Genomic DNA, 14,905 nt, shown 5'->3' on the forward strand with positions numbered 1-14,905 from the left:
AGACATCAGGTGGTGATTCCAAGTTGGAAGAGACTGGTACAGTCGATTTGAGAGAATTTTCAGCTGAATATATACCGGTTGTCGAATAAGAACAATGTGTTATTGAAGATGAAATCGTTGAGAACGTGGCCCCATAGGTAAATCAGCAAACACCGGTTATACAGTTGAGAAGATCATCAAGAAATCGAAAACCAGTTGAGAGGTGGTCTCCATCTCTAAACTATATCTTGTTGACAGATAGAGGTGAACCTGAATGCTATGAGGAAGCAATACAATCTGATGAATCGGTTAAGTGGGAGTCTGCGATGAAAGATGAGATGGACTCTTTGATGTTGAATCAGACTTAGGAGCTCACTGAGCTACCAAAGGGAAAGAAAGCACTTCACAACAAATGGATCTTCAGGATTAAAGAAGAACATGATAAAACCATGAGGTACAAGGCAAGGTTGGTTGTGAAAGGATTTCAACAGAAAGAAGGTATTGACTACAATGAAATCTTCTCTCCAGTAGTTAAATTGATGACAATTAGAACTATTTTGAGTTTGTTTGTGAAAGAAGACCTTCATCTTCAACAAATGGATGTCAAAATTGCTTTTCTTCATGGTGATCTAGATGAAGAAATTTATATGCGACAACCAGAAGGATTTGAAATCAAAGGAAAAGATGAGCTTGTGTGCAATCTTCATAAGAGTCTGTATGGTTTGAAACAGGCTCCAAGGCAATGGTACAAGAAGTTTGATAGCTTCATGAAAAGTAACAAATTTTTGAGGTGTGAAGCTGATCATTGCTGCTATATCAAAAGGTTTGATAAATCGTACATTATTCTTCTTCTCTACGTTGATGACATGTTGATTGCTGGAGCAAGCTTGTATGAGATTAACAAGCTTAAGAAAGAGTTGTCTGAAAAGTTTGCAATGAAGGATTTGGGTGCTGCTAAACAAATTCTTGGGATGAGAATTTTCAGGGATGAAGAAGTTCTCAAGCTTTCACAAGAAGAATATGTGAAGAAAGTTCTTAGCAGGTTCAACTTGTATGATGCAAAACCAGTTACTACCCCCTTAACTAGTCACTTCAGACTATCTAAAGATCAGTCGCCTTCAACAGAGGAGGAGAAAAATTACATAGCCACTGTTCCGTATGCCTCTGCCATTGGTTGTATTATGTATGCGATGGTTTGCACAAGACCAGACATAGCACATGCAGTGGGAGTTGTTAGCAGATTCATGAGCAATCCGGGTAGACAACATTGGGAAGCAATAAAGTGGATACTACGATACTTAAGAGGAAGTACGGGTCTCGTTTGTGTTTTCGAAAGTCTAATATGGGTTTAGAAGGATATGTTGATGCTGACAATGGTGGTGATGTTGATAGTAGGAAGAGCACAACAGGGTACATTTATACTCTAGGAGGTACTGCAATCAGTTGGGTATCAAAATTGCAGAAGATTGTTGCTCTTTCTAGTTGTGAAGCAGAGTATGTTGCTGTGACAGAAGCTGCTAAGGAGATGATGTGGTTACAACCCTTTTTGCGAGAATTGGGTCAAGACTACGAGGAAAGTGTGCTGCGATGCGACAGTCAGAGTGCCATTCATTTGGCAAAGAATCCTGTTTATCATGGCAGGACGAAGAATATACAGGTTCGTTATCATTTCATCCGGTCAGCTTTAGAAGATGGAGTATTAGCTCTTGAGAAGATTCCCGAGAGTGAGAATTCAGCTGATATGTTGACGAAAGCTGTGACAAATGAGAAACTGAAGTTGTGTGCAACTTCAGTTGGTCTTCTTCGTTAAGACACCGAATGGAAAGCCACTACCGATCGAGAGATGATGAAGTTAGTCTCCAAGTGGGAGATTGTTGAGTTATGGAGCCTACACTTATAATAAACTCTACATTGTTAATTAGAGTTTATTGGGTTTTCTTTTTTTGGTTTTGGGCTTGGGCCTGACCAAAGTTATTTAGGTTTATTACCTGAATGTTTACCCTATAAATATGTGATTATTAAGGGTTTACATTGATGAGACAGAATTCTAGAGAGATAAAGTGTGAGGCAAAAACTCTGTATTCCTTCTTCTTCTTCATAGTAAATCTGGTGGTGGCTGAAGTGGATGTAGCTCAATTTGAGTGAACCACTATAAATCTGTGTGTTCTTAAGTTCTTCTTTCTTGTGTTTTTACAGATTGTTTTTAAGCTGGTAGGATTTGGGAGATACAAATCCTAACATATATATATATATATATATATATATTTAAAACTTAATTTATGATATATTTAAATAAAAATAAATTAATCTTTTAATTATTTGTCTACATTTTATACTAAAAAATAGTTATAACTTATTAATAAAAAATGAAATGTTATTTTTGAATTTTATCAAAAACTTCAAAAAATTTTAAAATTTTATTAGTTTTCAAAATATGTAATATGCATACTCAAAATTATAAATAAATTCATCAATAACAAATGATCTAATTGTTAGAGTAGTTATCTTCCATACTCAATTATAGTTCAAATCATTTAAAATGAATATTTAAGCGAATTATATGTGTGGATAAGAGTCGGTGTGGTTGGTTTGCCAGATGATAATAGACGTGTGAAAGTGTGATTGGGATATGGTTTGTCGCTAAATAAGAGGTCAATTGATATTGGTGATTAATTTCTCGGGGACAAGAGAGGCGTGTAAACGTAATGAAGTCAAAAGATAAGAGATCAATTGGAATTAGTGGGTTTATCGAGGGTTGAGAGACTAGTAACAAAGGATCGTAAGCTCACGATATTATAGGTCTCATTGTGATTAGTGGTTAAAAATATATAAAAAAAAAAACTATCACACACATTTCTAGATATTCTCCTTAAGAATCTTCTCTCTTTTTGAGAGATAGAGTCATTCTCAATCTAAAACATCTCACAATTTTTTTCAATTTTATTCTTCATAATGTCAACTCCTTTCAATTAGATGAAAAATAAATATATTTAATTAAAATATGCCATAATTAAAAGGAAAATAAATAAAAAAAATATATTTAAATTTTAATATTTAACTATTATGATGTACAAGAATTTGAACCAATGAATGATTTCTGCTAATTATATATAAAAGAGGCACGATGAAAATAGAGGTAAATTAAGAGGAAGAATGGATTTGGTTCTATTTGAATTATTTTAATAATTCAAATTTTAAAAAAATATATTTAAATTTCAAACACATGTCTAGATATTCTTCTTAGGTCTCGATTGTGATTAGTGGTTAAAAATATATATAAAAAAGACCTAACACATGTCTAGATATTCTCCTTAAGAATCTTCCTCTCTTTTTGAGGGATAGAGTCGTTCCCATTCTAAAACATCTCACAAAATTTTTCAATTTTATTTTTTCATAATGTCAACTACTTCTACCTAGATGAAAAATAAATATATTTAATTAAAATATGCCATACTTAAAAGGGAAAAAAATATTTAAAAAAATTATATTTAACTATTATGATGTACAAGAAGTTGAACCAATGAATGATTTCGGGCTAATTATATATAAAAGAGGCACGATAAAAATAGAGGTAAATTAAGAGGAACTAGCATGTATCCCGTGCATTTGCACGAGTAATAATATAAAATACCGTGAAAAAAATATTACGGTAAATTTTTTATGGGCGGGTTAACCTACAATCCGATCCAAGTATCCATTTACAATCACATATATCCAAATTAACCACAGCTCTCGACCCGATAATTCGGACACTTTAAAAATTAAGCATCATTATATATACATAGATTAGTTAGTTAAAAAGTTGAAATTATATTGTTAAAATGTCACGCGTTTATCAAATTTTGGGTTGAATTTAAAATATAAAGTGTTATTAGTCTAGTTGTTTAAAAGGTTTTATTTGTTTTGTTAGGTTGCAAATTCGAACCATACCTATAGCATTTTTAATTTTATTTTTAATCGTTTTAAGTTTATGAGCGGGTCAACCCACAATCCGACCCAAGTATCTATTTACTCTCACATATATCCAAATTAACCACACCTCTCAACCTGACAATCCGGACACTTTAAAAATTAAGCATCATTATATATATATATAGATAACGAATTTTGTTCTGTTTGAATTATTTCAATAACTCAAATTTTAAAAAAATATATTTAAATTTCACTTTCTTTTATTACGTTACTTAGTTAATTAACAAAAATATTAAAATATATTTTATTTTAAAATATTATTTTTATTTTATCATACTATATTAATATCTTTTAATATCTTTACAGCAGATATCTTCAATTACAATGATTCATTAATTAGAATATCATTTTAAGGTCAAAATAAACAATGAGTTGCTTCACTTTATCTATTTAAAGAGCTCATATACAGATCTAGAAATATGTGGAAGTTGAAAGTGGGAGAAGGGAATGGACCATACTTGTTCAGCACCAACAATTATGTTGGAAGGCAAATATGGGACTATGATCCAAACAGAGGCACCTCGAACCAGAGACAGGCTGTCGAAAGAGCCCGACAAGACTACAAGGCTAACCACAACAAGGACATGTCTCGCGCCCTCCCCTGCGCCGATCTTCTTATGCGCATCCAGGTGATCATTATCAATTATCTTCTTTTAAACTTATTAATTAATTATCTAATAATTAATGATAACAATAATAATGATTTTCAACAGCTTAAAAGGGAGAATGGCCATATAGATCTGACCATTCCGACCGCAAGAGTTGCGGCCGGAGAAGAAGTCAGCTATGAAGCTGCCACCACGGCTTTAAGGAAAGGGATTCGGCTCAACAGAGCAATCCAAGCCACCGATGGCCATTGGCCAGCTGAAAATACCGGTCCAATGTTTTACACTCCACCCCTTGTAAATAATTAAGTTCCATCATTAATTAATTAATTATTTATAATCCATCCTTTAAAAATAATAATAATAATTCAATCATTTCTTACAGATCTTCATTTTGTACATCAGCGGAGCTATAAACATTGTTCTCACAGAAGAACACAAGAAAGAGCTTAAACGTTACATTTATCTTCATCAAGTAATATATAATATATATGCATGCATGCAATTTAAATGCATTAATTGAAAAACAAGATCAAAGAAAAATGAATGAGTTTTAAAATTACAGAATGATGATGGAGGATGGGGATTGTACATAGAGGGCCACAGCACCATGATGGGTTCTGCCCTGAACTACGTGGCTCTTCGTCTTCTCGGGGAGGGCCTTGACGATGAAATTATGATAACCAGAGCAAGAAAATGGATTCTCGATCATGGTGGTGCCACAGGAATACCCTCTTGGGGAAAGGCTTATCTTTCGGTACAATTCATTTGACATTTTGGATATATATTAATATTTAATTTAATTATACAAACCAATTAATTACAGGTCCTTGGTGTGTATGAGTGGTTAGGCTGTAACCCTATTCCTCCTGAATTCTGGCTTTTCCCATCATCTCTCCCTTTTCATCCAGGTAAATATGACTTAATTTATGAGGTTAATATGATTTAATTCAAATATGGTCATCCCAATTTTACTATACAATAAATGCATGCAGCAAAAATGTGGTGTTATTGTCGCGCGACTTACATGCCTATGTCTTACCTCTACGACAAGAAATATCATGGTCCAATTACCGACCTAGTTAAGTCAATAAGGGAAGAGATCCACACCTTGCCCTACCACAAAATCAATTGGAACCGAGCCCGCCATGATTGTTGTAAGGTCGGTTCAATTATCCATTAAATACTTAATCCTCACCTATATAGTATATATATTAGTTTTATAAAAATTTATAATTTTGAATTGATTATACATAGGAGGATTTGTATTACCCTCATACAACTGTCCAAGATTTACTTTGGGATGGGCTTTATTACTTTTTTTTTTTTTTTTTTTTTGGAAAACAGCTTAGTGCCATTTCATTAAAAAAACCCAAAAGAGGGAAAAAAAATACAAAAGTTTAAGATCAGATCTAGACAATTTCTAGATTTGACAATGAAACAATAATTGAATTACAGACAATAACAATAATCAATTAGCGCCTACAACGTTTTTACTTTTATTCTACTTGTGATCTTCTCAAACGAAATATCCCATATATGGCAGAGCTTTCTATTCTCTTCATTCCTTTCGATTCCTCTCCAGGATTGAATGAGTGCATTTCCATCTGAAGTTATATCTCTCCAAATATCTTCAGCGGTTCTACTTCTTCCACTGTGAGTTCTTGAATTTCTTTCTTTCCAGATATTGTAGATTACTGCTCCAAAGTAGCATTTCAACGTACTTATATAGAAGGATCTTCCTTTTGCTTTATTCTTCATCCACTCTTGGATTTCTTCCCATATTCTTGGAAAGTTGATGATGTTCATGTTTGCAGCATACATCCTCCAGATTTGTATTACAAAAGAGCATTCCCCAAATAAATGGTTTATGCTTTCCTCAACTCCCAAACATAGGACACAGTTGATATCAGGAATGTTTATATATTTTCGAATTCTGTCTTTTGTTGTCAACCTTTTCCTGTATACCAGCCAGAGAATAAATTGGTGACGAGGAATAATCTTTGGAGACCATACCACATTATGCCAATCTACCTCCTGTCCTCTTGTTCTAACAATTTCCCATGCATTTCCTGTAATAAACTTCTCATTGCTTTCTGTTTTCCAGCTTATTTCATCATTATTTTCATTGAGTTGCTTCTGCCTCATTAGGTTTAGGATTCTATCACCTTCTAGAATACGCCTCAAAAGTGAATCACATCTACCTTCATATACGTCTCTAAATGAGTACTTGATGTATTCTCTTCTAACTCTGTTTTCCTTGCATTTCTTCTTTGAATATAATGGGAATATTATCTAACCAAGGATCATGCCAGAATAGTACCCCTCTTCCATTTCCAATTGTGGTTTTCACCATTTGAAAGGCATCTTTTCTTGTTTTTAGGATTTTCTTCAATGACCATGCCATTCTTTCGTTGATGCTTAGTGTCCAGATACTCTGCTCTTCTTTCATAAATCTTGTATGCACCCATTTGACCCATAGGGAGTCCGCTTTTTGCTCCAACTCCCATAAGCTCTTGATGGTGAGGGCTTTGTTCCATTCAACACAACTTTTTATTCCTAGTCCTCCTTCTTCTATGGGAGTGCAAACATCCTCCCATTTGACTTTTTTTCCTCCTCTGCCTTGTGTTCCCCATATGTAGTCTCTCATGATTCTATCGAGTTCAGCCATTACTTTCTTTGGGATGACTATCTGTTGTGCCCAGTAGCCAATAATTCCAAAAATGACTCTTTTAACGAGCTCGATTCTACCTGCATAAGACAGTTTTTTCGTAGCCCAACCCAAAACAGAATTTCTAACCTTTTCTACCAGTTGTCTAAAGTGATTGTATCGGAGTTGTTTTGATGACAGGGGTACTCCAAGGTATTTCACTGGTAGTTCACCTTCCTTGATTCCCATAATATTGAAAATGTTTTCTTTCCTTTCTTCATTAACCCCTCCATAGAAAGCCTGACTTTTGTCCTCATTGATGTATAGACCTGTAATACTCGAAAAGATTGTTAGAGCTTCTTTGATTATACTAACAGATTCAACATCCGCATAAGCCACAAAAAATAGATCATCTGCAAAACATATATGGGTTATTGCTTCTTCTTTGCAGTACGGGTGAAATTTGAAATGATGACTTCTCAGAAGCATTTTTAAAATGCAGTCAAGAATTTCCATTATTAAGACGAATAAGTAAGGAGATATAGAGTCTCCTTGCCTTACTCCCCTTTCACCCTTGAAAAAGCCTCCATGAATACCATTCACGCTCACAACAAAGTGAGGAGTGGAAACACATTGCATAATCCAATCAATGAAAATAATTGGAAAACCTGCAGCAAGGAGGAATTCGTGGATTGATCCCCATCTGATCGAGTCAAAAGCTTTTTTAATGTCAATTTTGAAAGCCACACGTGGCGATATGTTTTTCTTTCCATATCCATTCAATAAGCTCTGCATGAGTAGGATGTTATGGGAAATAGAGCGTTTGGGAATAAATGCTGATTGCCCTAATCCTACAAGTTTATCAATAACTGTTTTCAAACGTTGCGAAATAATTTTATAAATAACATTGCAACATGAAATAGGACGAAAGTCCTGAATTTTTTCCGGAATTGAATTCTTAGGAATCAAATTCAACATTGTGACGTTCCATTGCTTCAACATTTTCCTGTTTTGGAAGAATTCTAAAACCCCTTCGCTTACATCTTTACCCACTATTTCCCAGTTTTCTTTGAAGAAGTTCGCGTTGAAACCATCTGGCCCTGGGCTTTTATCCCCTTTCATCGAAAACACAGCTTTTCTAACTTCTTCCATACTAACTATTGTAATCAATTTGTTACCACTTTCTTCACTGATTTTCCTTTGCACAATCTGTTGAAGCAATCTTCGGTTGTCCTCTATTGTTGTGCTAGTTTCTGTTCCAATCAGCTCTTTGTAGAAACTTATTGCTTCCTCATGAACTGCTTTTTGTCCCTGTAAAACATCTCCATTTGAGTTTGTGAGCCTTAGGACCTGATTTCTGAAATTCCTTGATGAACATTTTTTATAGAAGAAAGAAGTATTCTTGTCTCCTAATGAAAGCAAATTTTCTCTAGATTTTTGCTTAGCAAAACTTTCCTCTTTAGAACAGAGGTCTCTGAATCGCGTAAGAGCCTCTTTTTCCTCTTCCCTGTTATAAGGTAGATTTGGGGCTCTTAGTGCCTTGCTTTGTATTTCCTCTAGTTTCATTCTGGCTTCCTCTACTCTTTTAGAAATCCCACTATATTTTTTCCGGTCTAGTTTATTCAGCTTCCCTTTAAGTAATCTTAGTTTCTCACAAACTCTAAACATCTTTGTTCCATTAATTCTGATGTTCCAAGTTTCATTAAGGATTTTATTAAATTCTTCATCTTTCATCCAGAAGTTGAAGAACTTAAAGGGTCTTTTCTGTTTTTTCTCCTTTTCCCAAAAGAATTTCAAAGGGCAGTGATCAGATATACCTGGTTGCAAAACCTGTATTTGGCTTCTTGGGTAAAATTCCACCCATTTTTCATTCACTAGGCCTCTATCAATTCTGCTCTTTCTCATGTTGTCCGCCCCTCTTGTAGTTGACCATGAAAATAGATTACCTGAGAAAGACAGTTCAATGCAGTTTATGTCTCGAATGCATTCGTTGAAATCTTGCATGTCTTGTGTTATGTCTGTCTCAGGCTCTCTTTCATTCCTGAATCTTGTAACGTTAAAATCTCCCATAATAACCCATGGTTCGTCGTCCGTAATGCTTCTTCTTAAATCATTCCAAAGTGTCTTCCTCTCTGTCCCAGAGTTGCTTGCATAAACTACCGCAAAAAATATTTTACCCTTGTCATCAGATTGATAACCTCTGTCAAAATAACTTGCTTGCTTTCAAAAATTTTCTTGATTTCAACCCTTCTTTTATCCCATCCTACCCAGATTCTACTTTTAATCCCATCAGAGTTATGAATAAATTCCCATTCTTCTTTAAAGCAACCTTGGGCAACATTCTCTATTTGACTTTGTCTGACTTTTGTTTCAATAATTCCAAATACTGTGATTTCATTCTTCTCTGCTATTCTTCTAACTTCTCGTCTTTTTATGGGGTCATTTAACCCTCTAATATTCCATGTCATTAAGTTCATTAATGAAAAGAAGATGTTCCAGCTTTACTTCCCCTTCCTTTACTTTTTCTTCCTTTCTGTTTTTCCCATATAGCAGGGCTATAAGGAATTGTATTTTCCTTAATTTTCTTACCTTCTTGTTTTTGGATTTTTGTGTTTCTCTGGTCAACTTTTTTTTGAATTGGAGATTGTACAGTTTCAATCGATTCAGCTTCCTCTTCTTTATCTTTCCCATTTCCTTCACCCACTTCCCCTTTCTTGCTTTCTCCCACACTTTCCCTTTCCACAACCTCTTCGTTATTGATTCTTGCTTCCAATTCAAGTTTCTTTGTTACCTCTTCATTCTCAGCCTTTGATTCTGAATCTCTTACCACTCTGTCTTCCTTCCCCTGTTCTTCAAAACCATGTTCTGAATTTTCTTCCTTATCTTGATCCTTTTGTTTACTCAATACTAATTCTTTAGTAACCATTTTCTGTCTTTCATTCTCAACCTTTTCCTTTTCCAACATTTCTTGTTCTTCTTTCTGTTTCTTTTCTGTCTCTATCTTTGTCTCTTTCTCGATCTTCTTCTTCCTTTCTTCTTCAATTATTTTCGGGCACTTGTAACAGACATGTTCGAATGTATTACAATCAAAGCATCTATTCGGCCTCCACTCATATGAGATTCTCATAATTGTGGGTTCACCTTTTCTGTCTGTTACCGTCATCTGGTATGGAAGATTTGATCTCGGGTGTATCTCAATGCACATCCTAGCATAAGTCATATGCTCACCTTTTTCTGTAGTTGGGTCCATGTAGAGTGGACTCCCCAATAGGCTCGCAAAGTGACTTAATGCTTCAGGGTTATACATGTGGGGAGGGATGTTGCGCAATTGGAACCAGATTTGCGCAGTTTCTTTGGGCTTGCTGAAGAGGTTCATACCTTCTGTCCATTTTTCGAGTTTCATGTAGTTTTTTCCAACAAATGTGTGCCCATTGATCAGAATACTTTCGAGATCTGATCCTTCTTTGAATTTGAGAAAGTACAAGTCATGAATGTTTGATGTTACCTTTTCTAGACCATTTTCCCCCAACTGTTCCATTAGAGTTTTTTTGGTTACTAGAAATGGCACCTTATTTCTTCCGATGAAGTTTCCCACTATGACATTCTTCCATGAATTTACGCAGTTTTCCTCAACTTCTTGGGGTAGTTTGAATTCAAACGGGGAACCGATAATTTCAACTTTTGGCTTAAATGTTCCAAGAAAAATCTTTCCCCTCTCTTGAACTGGATTGTCAGCTTTTGTTTCCCCTATGTTCTTCTGCCCTACATTCTGTTTCTGTTGTTCATTCTGCTCGTTACTCTGGTTTTGCCCTGTTTTTTGATCCTTCCCTTGAGTTTTTCTTTGTTCTTCAGCTTTCTTCCAGACCTGGTCTACATTCCAATTAGAATTGTTCTTGATGAAGTAGACTCTGGTTTTGGGGCATTTAGAGAGCTCTCTCAAAATTTCAACAGACCAGCTCACAATAGTATCGTACTCCTCTTTTTTTAGGAGATTCCAGTCTTGTAGGTAATGTAGGTTGAGCTGCTCTGTGTACTGTTGGCTTTTCTCTTTGCTTAAAACGATTTGGCCTTTCTTTCCCAGTATCAATAATTTCGTTATCTGATTTCTAAGTCCTTTCAGATTGGCCCTTTCATTAAAACCAACCCTCCATTTCCTCGGGTCTGTTTCTTTACCCAATACTTTCGCTGCCATTCTTTGCATTTTTCCTGTTTCACCCAGATTTTCTGCATTAATTCTTTCTCTTTTCAATTCTTTCTGAATTATTTTCTCTGCTTCTTCGTCTGAGTCAATTATCTCAATAGTCTCAAGTTGAATTTGATTCCCATTAGAATCCGAGTTAATGACCTGTGCATTTTTATTTCCTAGACTATTTTCCAGAACTACTCTATCTTTTCCTAGAGCATGTCCTAGACTATCACAATCTAGGCTATCAGCATGTATTCCACTAACAGTTCTATTATCATTTTCATTCATCTCATGAGTGTTATTGGGATTGGTAAAAAACATACCTGGCGTGTTGACTGCAAAATCTTTATTATTGCTCTTTCTCACGTCAGTCAGATTTCCACCATTTCCTTCTGGCTTTGGAGACCCATGATTTTCAAAGAGGATATTCGTGTGATTCTCTCCTAAGCCTATGTGGAGGTTAGTTGCATTCGAATTTTCTATCTTAGGATCAGGGGAGCATGTGCTGGATTCACCCATTGCCCGATTAAGAGAGTTGGCCGGGCTTGTACCAACTGTTGACAAAGAGGGAATTTCCCGTACTGCTGAAGCTACAATGTTTGCAAAAGTCATATTTAAAGTGGCCGACACGGACGGATTCGTGTCAGCGAAGCTTTTAACAACTTTACAGTACACATAAGTTTGAAATTGATTTCCTGATGTACTCTAGTCTTGACCGAGAGATCGATGAGTAGATTTAGTAGATTTCTGCGGAAAGACGACCCTTCCGACCGAGAGATGAAATCACGACGCACACGGAACACGGATTGCACAAATCGCACAGATGGCACAGTTCGCACGGCAACGAATGGTGTGTGATTTCTTTGCGACTGCAATCGAGGGTTTCTTCAACGACGATTACGACCGCGACGGCATATCACGGCACACACGGCACGCTGATCGCACAGTTCGCACTTCACCTAGGGTTTTGCCGTCGTGTCTCTCTTTGAATTTTTATATTCAAAAATGGGCTTTATTACTTGAGTGAGCCTCTCCTGAACATATGGCCGTTGAATAAGATCCGGGAGAGAGCCTTGAAGAAAACGATCAAGTACATGCGCTACGCAGCCGAGAGCAGTCGATACATCACTATCAGTTGTATATAGAAAGTATGTAAGACAAATGTTACAATAGAGAAATATTTTATTAAGGAAAAAAATGTAACTAATATTTGGGTGTCATTTAAAAGAGCTTGCAAATGATGTGTTGGTGGGCGGAGGATCCGAATGGCGACGAATTCAAATATCATCTCGCAAGAGTTCCCGATTACTTGTGGCTTGCAGAAGATGGAATGAAAGTGCAAGTAAGATAATTTAATTGATCTTACAAATTAAAATGTTTGAATTAAAAAAAAATAATGGCAGAGCTTTGGGAGTCAATTGTGGGATTGTGCATTGGCAACTCAAGCAATCTTGGCTAGTGGTATGGTTGATGAATATGGTGATACCCTCAAGAAAGCTCATATTTTCATACAACAATCACAGGTTTAATTTTTTATAATTAATTTCCTTATTTTCTTTACTCATTAAATTAAATCCAATTTCTTAAACTTGATAAAGATCAAAGAAAATCCTGCTGGAGATTACAAAAGCATGTACCGTCATTTCACAAAAGGGTCTTGGACTTTCTCTGATCAAGATCATGGTTGGGCCGTCTCAGACTGCACCGCCGAGGCATTGAAGGCATGCATGCATGCACGAGGATATTTAATCGTTATAAATTAATTAGAAAGATTGACATAATTAAATTGAATTAATCACGACATGTTTATCTTAATTTGGCAGTGCTTAATCACACTTTTGCAAATGCCCGAAGAAATTGTTGGGAAGAAACCCCACAAAGAACAATTGTTCGAAGCTGTTAACTTCATGTTATACTTACAGGTATATACTATATATGTTAATTAAACACATTGATCAAATTATCATTATTATGATTTTTCCTAATTAATTTATATTGTTTTCAAACTCAATGCATGATCATGAAGAGTCCTGAAAGTGGGGGCTTTGGCATTTGGGAGCCACTAGTTCCACTTCCAATGCTACAGGCAGATTAATTAAAATTTCAATTTATGATATAAATAATTATATATAGATCTTAGCTAGCTTATAATATATAATTATTTTCTCAAAAAATTCTTCAGATGTTGAATCCCTCGGAATGTCTTGCTGATATTGTGGTGGAAATGGAGTAAGCAATTACCAAATTAAGACAATTTATATATCACCATTTCAATTTCTTATAATTAAACAACATATAGTTAATTCTTATCCTTTTTGTGACGTGTATATATATAGGCATTTGGAAAACACCGCATCTATAATAACCGCTCTAGTAAATTTCAAGTTTCTTTATCCCGAGCATCGTAGGATTGAAATTGACATCGCAGTTTCAAAAGCTGTGAGATTCTTGGAACACGAACAATGGCCCGATGGTTCATGGTGGGCTTGATGATAATCAACATTAAACTAATTAATGGCTAAAATGTGCGATCATTAAAAATATCTAACATTTTTGTGTGTATATTTGTATAGGTATGGATATTGGGGAATTTGTTTCGTATACGGAACATTTTTTGTGGTGAGGGGTTTGAATGCCTGCGGAAAGACATATTACAATTGCGAAGCCATTCGTAAAGGGGTCAATTTTTTGCTTTCGATTCAGAATGAAGAAGGTGGTTGGGGAGAGAGCCTTGAATCTTGCCCATCTATGGTAATTAATTAGTTAAATTACATCACAAACAGCTACATTAATGGGGTGATTTTAATGTAACAAAATTAACATGCAACATTAATAGACTTATCAGCCATTGGAAGGAAATAGGACGAATTTGGTGCAAACATCATGGGCCTTGTTGGGCCTGCTTTATGGTGGACAGGTTTATTTATTTATTTATCAATTTAGGTTGTTTGTTTTAGAAATTTGGAAATAATTGGTTTATATATTTATAGCAAATGATTCAATTATAAAATCATGATGTATATAAATAATCAGGCTGAGAGAGATCCAGGTCCATTACATAAAGCAGCAAAGCTCTTAATAAATTCACAGCTTGATGATGGAGATTTTCCACAACAAGTAATAATTCAATTTTCATTCTCTATCTCAATGAATTTGTAATTTTATTTATTTATTTATTATAAAATGAAACAGGAAATAACGGGAGTATCCATGAAGAACTTAATGCTACATTATGCGCAATACAGGAATATCTATCTAACATGGGCACTTGGAGAATATAGGATGCGAATTTGGCCGACCGTTTAATTAATCAGTTTCATTTGAGATATCTACTAGGCTGGAAGAGGGAATAAAGATAACACATTATAAGTAATATTGTTATGAAATGCTCCTCGATCGATACACTTGTTAATAAAAACACTATGTTCTTTGTTCTTTTCAATGTGTGATTGTATGCATATTTTGGAAGAACTTAGGCTTATTTCACTTTTTATGGGTTAATTGTATTCTATT

The 14,905-nt window shown here is 35.1% G+C and overlaps 1 pseudogene; it reads left to right on the forward strand.

Annotated features, from left to right (window-relative positions):
- The first annotated feature begins 4,364 nt into the window (after nucleotides 1-4,364).
- Nucleotides 4,365-14,698, forward strand: LOC124912683 (annotated as a pseudogene).
- The last annotated feature ends 207 nt before the right edge of the window (nucleotides 14,699-14,905 follow it).

Source organism: Impatiens glandulifera, chromosome 8, assembly GCF_907164915.1.
Source record: "Impatiens glandulifera chromosome 8, dImpGla2.1, whole genome shotgun sequence".
NCBI classification, from domain to species: Eukaryota; Viridiplantae; Streptophyta; class Magnoliopsida; order Ericales; family Balsaminaceae; genus Impatiens; species Impatiens glandulifera.